This window comes from Montipora capricornis, chromosome 11 (genome assembly GCF_036669925.1).
Source record: "Montipora capricornis isolate CH-2021 chromosome 11, ASM3666992v2, whole genome shotgun sequence".
NCBI classification, from domain to species: Eukaryota; Metazoa; Cnidaria; class Anthozoa; order Scleractinia; family Acroporidae; genus Montipora; species Montipora capricornis.
Window position 1 is genome coordinate 13447209 of NC_090893.1, and position 10000 is coordinate 13457208.

The window sequence follows — 10000 nt, forward strand, 5'->3', positions numbered from 1 at the left end:
TAAACAAAGGGACAAAAAACGGTCATACCATGCACTCCAAGTAGTATCGTTTTTAGTGTTAAGTACTGATTTGCACTATTTAAGCCTCAGATCGCGTTCGAGAATGGTTATTTATTAATGAACGTCGAGGATGACATTTTCTATACACAGCATCGTCACCTCGCCAACCTAACATGATGTTATGTCGTGGTCACAAAGTGTACCACCTGACTGTAGCGTATCCATTCTAGTCACAACTATTCTTTTTGTTTCCTTGCAAATTGGCCCTTTTGCTCTCGATTTCAAACGTACAATTCAAAAAAATATTTAGACTAACCCCAGCTAAGGAAAATGCATGCTGGTTGAAAAGCCGGCGAATAGAAGACATATCGCGCCTTCTGGGGTTGGCGATGCCAACCCTGGAGGTAGGGTACGGGAGGGGGGTTGCCCTCTTCTGTTGGGGGAGAGGGGTTCGGAGGATTGCCCCTTCTGTTGGGGGGCGGCTCGAGGGATCTCCCCCGGGAAATTTTGAAATTTTGAAATTGATTTGGTGCCCTCTGGTTGAATCTGAGGCCCCTGATACAAAAAGCAACAACACCAAAGACCATCTAAATTTATGCCTGTATTATTGTAAATAATTTATTATCACATAATATTTTGATTACATTATCTCTAGTTTACGACACTGACAATATTTTTTCAGTACAAACAGGATATAGTATAATGTTTATTTGCTTTGTTGCCGGTTTGATAGAAACACTTTGTTAACTCATTGCTTTATACGTAATTTCTGATTGTTTTGATTGAATGTAATTTACTCATCATCAGAAAAGGAGAATATGTCTCTGAGGCTCACTATCTTCTTCATGCAAAATTCTAAAAATGAACATAACTGTTTAGGGACTGTACAAGAGTTTACGAGTAAAGTCTTTGTAAACACTTCATTATTGAATTATTTACCCGTTGTCAACATCTCAGTTTGTTTCCAGTGGATATTGTAGACCATTGTACTTAATTGTCTGCCATTCTGATCTCAATTCGTTATGGTCAAGCTAGAAAAAACAAACAAATCAATCACTTATGTTACAAACATACAGTCTTAGTTCAGAAAAAGCAAATTAAAACAATTTGGTTGTCAAAAATAAAACATCATCATACTCACATTAAAATGTTCTGCCAACTGCTTTATGTTTTCATTTCCATAACCGTGAAAAGATGAATCCTCGCAATTGGGTAGGTCAACTAGTTGGAACATTGAAAAGGTAGCAACAACTGGTACTTTGGAAAACCTGTTTTCCAGGTTTTCTATTAAAGCACTGATGTACTTCCCCAGGAAAGTCTGGGCCCATACATATGTCGATTCATCAATGGCATCATCGTTTGCTATCGGGGATAATGTTCCTGTAATGTGAATACAACATACAATTTCATCAAAAACTGATCTAGAAAAGGAACAAACAGTAATTTGAACTTTTTAAAATTGTAAATCTATACCTTCAATAGTTAGATCTGATCTCAGCGTCTGTAGCATTTGTCCTGCTTTCAGGTACTTAAGGGTATCCTTGGTGAACTGAAAGGCAGGTTCAATATGTCCAAAATTCACTTTTCATTTTGAAAAGCCAATGATAGGGGGGCCAGTTGAGCGAGGACACTGTGCAAGACATATAACGTAGTTATGAACTTCCCGTTTCGGATGTTTTTGAGAAGACCATACCCCATGGAATCAGACTCTGGCAGACCACTTAGCGTTAACAGCACAGCTGGTAGATCTTCATAGAAAGCGGAGACAGAGTTGTTGAATGAGAGCAACCTTGTCTTACAGGCTTTCTTGAGCCTTTTGAAGACCTTTTTCTTTGCCTTTCTATTTAGGCCCAACTTGTGGAGCTGCATCTGTGTCTTCATATATGCCTTGGTGCGTTTCAAAGAGTTTTCCTTACTTTGCCACAGTTGGCGAATGATGGTAGCCACGTGATCCACATGCTTCAACTCTTGATCAGCATCAACACAAGCAAGAGCAAGCTTATTTGTGGGCAGTCTTGTCTAAGCTTTGCTGCTAGCCCCTCCCTGTTGCCCAGCATCACATTTGCCCCATCAGTGCACAGCCCCGTCAGTTTTTTTCAGCCCAGTGGGTTGAAACTGTTTGATAACTATGTCATAAAGTTCTTGGCTGTTGGCCGAATCACTATTTGTAAGGCATCCTCAGCAACAGAAACCTCACTTCCACACTCTGAAGACCACAATTATAGAATTGGACAAAACCAATAAATTGCTCAACAACACTCATATCCATGGCATCATTACAAAGAAGACCAAGTGCTGTGCTGGCAGCAATGGTGCGTTTACGTAGCTCATCCCCTATAGCCTGATAGATTTCGATTGTTGACCGCTGTGACCTGTGCACGAAGAACCGTGTTATTTCCTGGACGCTCTAAAAGGGTCAACAGCGAGGAGAACTTCTTGTTTGCCACCTCTTCTTTTGGGAGCCAGTATGCTGACAAAAATGCATTGTATAAAATGGTGTCTTGCGCTGTGTCTTTTTGGACAGCTAATTTATGGAATTGAAGTGATCACTGGGTGTGCTCAACTTGTATAGAAGATTTGTGACCAGAGCTGGAAATGTCGTCTCCAAGAGTACCTACCCGAATACGGACAGGTGCTTTTTGATATTGTTAATTGTTCAAGTCGAGCTTCGGAATCCCTCTGCATGTGCTTCATGCACAGGCGTTCCCATGCCTTTAATGTAAATAAGCCACCATAAACTAGCGTTAAAATCAAATGCACAGTTCTTGTTTTTTGACGTCCCATCACGTTTTGGTTTCAGGGATAACCATTCATGTTTAAATTTAGTACCAGGCAGGTGACAATGAGACGTTTCCTGACACAAGTCATGATGATGCATCTTTGAAATATCAACGTCAGAAAATATCTTGCCGACAATATGCTTAACATCACGACTACAGCCAACTGGAGATGTTTCCGTGGTGAGATGCGGCGAGGAATATTGCATGACGTAGCAGTTAAAGGATTATAAAGCTGTGGAGCAGGGGTCACGTTTGAGGCGGAAATTGTCGTTTCAGATACGGGTATCGAGACAGGCGGTGTAGCAGGAGATTCCCTACGTACATCACAAACTGGAACTGCAGGGTCACTGGTATCAAAGTCATCATCTACAGAAGAAGAGTATCTTTAAAATGTGGGTGTTATATTTAGTCCGGCTTAGTAGTCACAGCAATGAAACAGCAAAATCAAAGCAACAAAAAGAAAAAAATTATCAAGAATTCCACGGCTTTCATTTGGTTATAATTTACTGACCCCTTGTCTATAATTAATTATTTTACCTATTTCTTACTCTGCCACAAACAGTTAACTCAAAATTTACATTTTTCTGGCAACATTACATGTTACTAAGACATGAACTTAGCGCTAACATAAAATTGCATTTCTAATTTCACTGTAATTACCTCGGTGTCTTCGAGCGAAAAATGCCATAATATCGCTTTGGTCGTGTTTCCTTTTCCGCAGATTTTCATTTGCTGAAGCCATGATGAATCGATGAATTTATTTTGTAGGGAAAAAAGGACTCTTTTATACAAAATAATTAAGAATAAGAAACAGTATCGCGCAATCTTCGTCCTCCCACGTATACCGGAACCTGGTTACGACATCTCGTTCCCAATCTTTAGCAACGCCTCGAAAGCGGGGCTACCAAGCCTCGCGAAAAAAAAATTATGGCGAAGGGAGAAACAGAAACAGAAAACGGTAAACAAGCCCTCGAAACAATATTTAATTTGAATAGTTTTGCCTCTCATAGAGCTACCAAAACTTGAGGTAGTCGGAAATTATTCAAATCTCTTCAGTTCGAGAATATGCTCGATATCAAATGATAGCAAGTGATTCACCTCAGAATCGTTCGTTTCCCATTTCATACGGAACGATCGCCGGCCAAAATCCACCCTCAGATTCAGCCGGGGAATTTTTCCAGCATCCGGCGCTTAACGACAAACCTGCCAAAAGAACCAATTTGCAATCAACCAAAAAAATACAGCACTACAATGGCAGCCATTTTGGAATAATAATAATAATAATAATAATAATAATAATAATAATAATAATAATAATAATAATAATAATAATAATAATTCCTGGGTAAAGCAATACAATTTGTTAGATAAGAATGTGAAATGGTACCAGGAAAAATGGTCAACGGGACATGTTTTGGGGAATTCTCAAGCAAAGCTGGTGTGAGACTATGAGTTTAATTTGAGAAAGACGACAACATCTAGAAGACCAGATTTCATACTTTAAAAAAAGAAAAAGAAGAATATCTGGCTATGTGATATGGCGTGCCCACGAGAAAATAACATCGAAAAGAAGAGAATTAAAAGAAAAACAAAAAACAAATTACAAAAAGCTTGTATTTGAACTTAGAGGACGAAGACCAGGTTTCAAAGTCAGACTTGTGCCTCTTGTGATCAGTGCACTCGGTGGAGGTATAAAAGGGACAATAGGTGCGGTTACACTCGCCGTGGTAAATGCCATTTCCCATGGTAAATTATCCCACGGTGCCTCACACTTGGGTTTTAGTATACCGTGTTAACTAGGGGTCACACGTTACGAAGATTACCGAGGTAAAACGAAATCTCACGCAATTCATTGGCGGGAAATTTAATCACAACTCCATCAGCATAGCGATTGGCTCTTGTACCTCGGGCATCAAAACACCCTTCCAACTTCCCACGTTAAATGTCATGGGCGCTTCCACTGATCTTTTTGACGTATCCATGGATATTTAACACGGGAAATTTACCTCGGGAAGCATCGGTCACACTACTAAATACAGTTTCCCGTGGTAAAAAGGCAATTTACCACGGTAAAAGTGCCCCGTGTAACCGCACCTAATAAAGGAAATGGAAAATATTTTTTAAACAAACAATTTGTGCAATAATTCGAAAAGTATTATCAAGACTCTTCCAGAGTGACATTGAGTAAAATTCATGTTAAAAGCGAAGGTGTGAAAGGGGCCAACAAAATTCTTGGTGGTTTCTCAATTAGGCTATATTGTTTGAATTCGAAATATAGCTATAATCTTTTCATAATAAATAGTAACGTTCAATAGCTAAGGACGCAGGTATGCCTGTGAGATGGGAGGTATGCCTATGAGATGGGAGTGCAATTAGACCTTAAACATCCTTTATCCAAAGCAGTAAGCTCAGAGACCAAGGAATAGATCCCAAATGAAAGGGATAGTAAGGTAATAGAAAGGGGAAGTTTGTCGAGATGAGATGGTCTGGAGGGTGTCGAGGACTGTTTTAGCTGGCTACGTAAATGGCGGTTAGTATTATTGCAGGGATGTACGAACTATACTATCAGCTACTGCCTACCAAGCTCTACCACCAGAACAAGACAGGGACGGAGACTCCAAGTAACGGTAGGTGCCGGCTATGTGGTAAATGCCCAGAAAGCGTCGCACACATAACTTCTGGATGTAGCGCCCTAGCGCCAACTAGCTCTTAAAATCCTATTTTTTGAGTTGCTCAATGACGTGGACCTAATAGAGCACGCCCCACCATGTTACTCACCCACAACTCCCAAGCCTGAATACCACAATGACGAAGCTAGTGCGTACAGGGATGTTCCATTATTTGCAGAAAACACTGAAGTAAGAGCTAAGCGAATCGACGCGAGGATGGTGAACAAGCGGACAAAGGAAGTCCAAGTAATTGAGACGAGTTGCCCCTGGATAGAGAACGTCAAACAGAAACACCAAGAAAAGACCACCAAGTGTGCACCACTAAGATGGAAGATCAAACAGCATTACTTCCAGATTACACCATCAATCAGTATAACATTATCATAGATGTTCTTGGAGGATATTCATCAGAAACTAAAGAAAACGTCAGAAGTCTCCTTGGCTCAAACAGAGCTAATAAGGTCCTCTATAATATGCAAAGAGCTGTATTAACATCTACTCTGAACATTGAAAGAACATTCAAATTCGTAGTTGCCACTTAATTTGTTATAAAACCTATGACTATGATCTATGAGCTTTTGAAACTTTTTTCATCTTAAGATTTTATTTATTATTGGGTTCTATTTAAACGGTCACAGCTGAAGACTGCCCGTCTAGATATCATTTTTACAGGTATCCTGTTGCACATATACTGCCATATAATAATAATAATAATAATAATAATAATAATAATAATAATAATAATAATAATAATAATAATAATAATTGTCATCATCATCATCATCATTATCATCATAATTATAATAGTAATAACAATGTAAGAATACAGCTTACAGCATCCATAGCTGGGTAAGCTGTATTCTAACAATGACCCAGCTATGGATGCTGTAAGACGGTTCGAAGAATGCTCTTCAAGAGATGGACACCAGTCTTTATTAAAGGACGGAAACAAATATGCAGATGAACTAGGGCTAACACTGCAGCTGACCTATCCTAATCCTTCCTGATCTGGAATGGATGGCAACGAGATCCCCACTAGACAGATCAGTAGGACGATTAAGGAATATAGTCAACAACAGCAAGTTCAATTTCACGTTTCTAGTTCAAGTTTATTTTCAAAAATTACCGTTAAATTTTACAATGAACACTACGCGGATATAGCAATGCTAATCGAGGAGTGCAGGGTAATGGCGTACATGGCACTAAACTTACTAGAAACGATATTAAGACAAAATAAAACCTGACAATACACATTTGGCCATTACACAGTAGACAGACTGAAGAAACGTTGCATAATTATTACAAATAATAAGTGAATGAAAAAAAAAGAAAAGAAAGAATAGAATAAAACGGAATTATAGAAGACGATAGTAATGAGTATTCAGCTTTGTTACTAATGAGTAGGCATCGACATAAGCATCCTCAACTCCGAGTACTGCAAGCAGAAATTTCCTAACTCGTTTTTTGAATGGCCTTTTTGTAACCACGTGCCAGTCAGGATGAAGAGAGTTCCCTAATCTTGTTCCCAAGTTTGCGAAAGACTTCAACTGTAAGCTTAGTCGCGAATCGCTAACATAATGGTCGCCCATAGTTGATGATGATCGTGTATTATATGTATGAATGTTAGATAAACGATTAAATAGTTTCTGAATGTTCTTCGGTACAGAATTATAAGAGATATCATGCATAAGGGTAGATACTGTTTCAAAGTAAAGCATATCAATTGGCAGAATATTAGAAGAGACAAACCATGGGATAGCATGGGATCTAGTATTACAGAAGAAAATAAGGCGGAGGAATCGTTTTTGAAGAACAGGAATCTTCCTTTAATCAGACTGAGCAGCTTAGCCCCCAAGCAGCTATACCGTAATACATATGTGGAAATACGAGTGTTCGATAAATTTGAAGAAGGTTGTTTAATTTTACATGGTGCCGCAATCTCGCTATGTAATCAATGTGTGTTTCCAAGTTGCGTGCTTGTCAATTAGGACCCCAAGAAATTTAACATAAACCTTGTTTTCAAAAGCTGGTACAGCGTTCATTTTGTTATCTTGTATTTTCAAGCATACCTGATGATTAAGTTTCTTTTGCATGGGCCTAAAAATAACAAAACTTTATTTCTTTGCATTAGTAGTTAGTTTATTTGCATTCAGCCAGTCGCATAAATTTTTCAATTCATTGTTAACTACGTCTTCTAGAGACTGCAAATTCTTGTTAGCATTATATAGTAAATTTGTCTGTTGGTCTTCACACAGGTCAACTGGAAGCCCGTGATCTGTCATCAGCAAACAAGTAAAGCCTAAAACCTGAGTTTATCAGAACAAGTATAAATGTCATTTCTATAAATTAGGAAGAGCAAAGGACGGTCCTAGAACAGAACCTTGCGGGACTCCAGTGACCGAATTCCTCTTGGAAGATACATGATTAACAATTTGAGTTGTCTGAGTACGGTGAGCCAAGTAAGACGAAAACCAGTTTGTAGACAATACCCCTAATTCCGTAATGATACAACTTGCTTCGTAAATTAGAACGGTCAACTGTGTCAAAGGCCACATGAGAACATTTTCTTATCCAAGTTCGTCTAAATGGAATTCACAACGTCAAGTATTGCATGTTGGGTGGAGGATTTCTCTCGAAAACGATATTGCGCTTCATATACAGTTCATTTTTCTCAATGAACGATTTTAGACAATTATACATAAGTTTCTCAAAAATTTTTGATTAAAAACGGAGAGAAACATCATGGAAAAAGAGAAGTGGCAAGGTTAACTGTTGAATGAGCGCTGGAAGGATGACGGTATTAGTGGGAAATGCTTAGAATGGTTCAAGACTGGAACTCCTGTCCCTTACACGTCATAGCCGGTATGCATGAACTTTACAAACAATTGCTACCGACCAGGATGATTGTACCATAGGAGAGGATCGGTTCCATAGTAGAAGACGATCTGAGGTGTAGAATGTGCATGAAAGATCTCGAATATGTTTCACGCATCTTAGCCCACTGCTCTGCTTTGGCGTAGACGAAGTACTTATGGAGGCACAGCTCAGCACTCAAGATTCTGTTCTTCGAGATGCTTAAAGAATGTGGCCTAGTTGACAGAACACCACCCTGGTACTCCCAAGTCGTCCCCTAGCCCTTATACGAGAACGAGGATTATCAAGCGTATTGGGATATGCCCGTGTACGCGAAAAATACTGAAGTACGTGCTACCAGGATAGATGCCCGCATCATTAACCACAAAGACAAGAAGATCTCAACACTGGAAATGAGCTGCCCATGGACTGAAAATTGCAGCAAGAAAGACGCGGAAAAGACCCGCAAGTATGGCCCTCTCAGATGTGAGTTAAAACATCAATTCAACATCAACTGGACGTTCCTTGGTGGACATTCCATAGAATTGGAACAAAAGATGAGCAAGCAGATAGGAAGGAAAGGAAGTCAAGTGCTCGCAAAAATGATGAAAGCTGTAATTTCGTCGACCTTGAACATTGCGCGTACCTTTAAAACACTTTTGTAGTCATGTAAACCATTGATTAACTTAATCGGAACTATCAAATTAGATTACGATATCATGATTCTCAGGGACTTAACGGAAACCTAAAGACGCTGGACCAAGCAATTGTTACCAATAAGAGTATTTTGTATCGTCGTATCAACTTACCATTATGTGTACACTGACATCTTTTGAGTTTAGTGGATAGAAAGTTTAGAAAAAAGGATTCTTAGCTATCGAAAATATATATATTTTTATAATCTAGATATATCTTATATTGTGGAAATTTGTTATCCGCCAACGTGGCCTCTAGGTTACGTTTTCGCCCTTTTGTGCCATTTTAATGTTTAGCGAATAGATGTTTTAACACTGCTGTCATAATAATGATGATGATGATGATGATGATGATGATGATGATAATGATAATAACAATAATAATAATAATAATAATAATAATAATAATAATGATAATAATAATAATAATAATAATAGTGTGGTTTTGAAAGGGCAGCAAACTGATTGAGAAGTACAAACTGTTGTGGGATTTAAAGATCCAAACAGACCATCACATCGGAAACAACAAGCCTGGTATTTTGCTTCCTATTACGGAGAATGGTTTTATTTTGTATGTATGTTTTTATAGTTGAAAATGAAGTTATTATTAAATAGTAGTAATAGTAATAATGATGATGATGATTTTTATTGTTATTATTGTTATAACAAACTTGTCGAAGTCCGATATATCCTTTGCGTCTTCTCCAAAATGTGCTAAATTGGTCATCTATTCTTACTGTGTTGTAACCTCGAGTACTCTTAGGTAGGGGTTAAAGCCGCGGCTATACGAGCGATTTTTGTTTCGCGCCGATGATGCGATTTTTTTCAGATTTTGTCGCGTCGCGCGCGCCGGGGTGGCTGGCTACACCTGTGACAAACTTTGGCGACAAATTGAAGGCCGCGCGAATCGCATACTTCAAGAGACCTGGGCACTATAAACAGAGATTCCTACTTTAATTTCATAGTCCCGTCGCAAGCGCGGGCAAAAAGTTGCAGGGTGGCT

General features: G+C 38.8%; 1 pseudogene; it reads left to right on the forward strand.

Moving 5' to 3' along the window:
* Positions 1-10000, forward strand: part of LOC138022865 (transient receptor potential cation channel subfamily V member 4-like) — a 38119-nt pseudogene that overhangs the window by 23955 nt on the left and 4164 nt on the right.